At 41.7% G+C, this 1,237-nt stretch overlaps 1 non-coding gene across 1 annotated transcript; it reads left to right on the forward strand.

The window, feature by feature from the left end:
* The first annotated feature begins 483 nt into the window (after nt 1-483).
* On the forward strand, nt 484-556 carry TRNAW-CCA. Its single transcript has one exon. It is a non-coding gene; the product is annotated as a tRNA-Trp (tRNA).
* The last annotated feature ends 681 nt before the right edge of the window (nt 557-1,237 follow it).

Consider the following 1,237-nt stretch of genomic DNA (forward strand, 5'->3'; position numbering starts at 1 on the left):
TAAACCCTTCAGGGAGTGAGTAATTGGCTCATGATGAAAGTGGAAGAAAGGAAAGGAAACCCTACAAAAGTTCTTCAAGGCAGAATGATTGGAGCTTGACCGCTTCTAAGTGAGTACCATGTAGTATGAAGTCTTCCTCATATGGTACTACCCCTGCCCCAAAGGAATCACTTCTGAAAGCCATGGCTCTTTGAGTTATCTGAGCACCCGAGGTGCACTTTTGAGAGAGAAGGTAATGAATCACTAACTGGATAATGTCAGGGCTCCTTCTGAGGCTGAAGAGATGTTTGTCAAGAGGGCAGAGTAATAGAATCACAGCTTCTCTATCCTGGGACTGGCTAGGAGATGGGGACCCTAAGTCACTGATGGGACAGAATTTGGCACAGAAAATGGGCAGGAAGTTATTACACTAAGAGCTGTGACAAGGATGGAATTAATGCTAAGGTTTCAGAAGGAGTCCTGATAGAATTTATCACAGGGTCTTCTCTGATGGTCCAGTGGTTAAGACTCCATGCTTCCAATGCAGGGGACCTGGGTTTGATCCCTAGTCAGAGAATTAGATCTCACATGCTGCAACTAAAAAGATCCCACATGCTGCACTTAAGACCTGGTGTGATCAAATAAACTTAAAAAAAGAGAGAAATCATTACAGATCTGAAATCCCAATCTCACTATCTGACTCTATGTGTTCATTCATCTGTGCCTTGGCCTGAGAACACTCGATCCCATACAAGAGGCGACCAGAGGATATCTGCCATCTTCTCATGGTACCATCTTCTCATGGAGTTGTCTTTCTTCCTCCTTCCTTGGGAGAGCCTCATTTCTCAGACTCCTACTAAGACCCTCTCATCTTTCCAATATTACAGCCTTTGGAGGACAGATGGATACTTTGGTCTTGGTCTTATTTAATCATCTTTACCCTTTAGACTTTCAACCATTTGATGATTTACATTCAGGAGAGTTCAGCATTTTAGGTTACTGCTTTGGATAGTTCCTACTGCTTTTTGTTATACACACACACACACACACACACACAGGTGTTCATCCTCTAAAAGCTTTCAATATAGTAGTTAAGAGAGAGTCCTCTGGGATGCAATAACCATTCAGTGGAAGAAGAAATAGTGTTTTCAACAAATGATGCTGGGACAATTGGATACTTACATGCAAAAGAATAAATTTGGACCTCTAGCTCACACCATATCAAGACCTAAATACATATAAAACCTAAAACTTTTAA

Source organism: Cervus elaphus, chromosome 7 (assembly GCF_910594005.1).
Source record: "Cervus elaphus chromosome 7, mCerEla1.1, whole genome shotgun sequence".
In the NCBI taxonomy this organism is placed as follows: domain Eukaryota; kingdom Metazoa; phylum Chordata; class Mammalia; order Artiodactyla; family Cervidae; genus Cervus; species Cervus elaphus.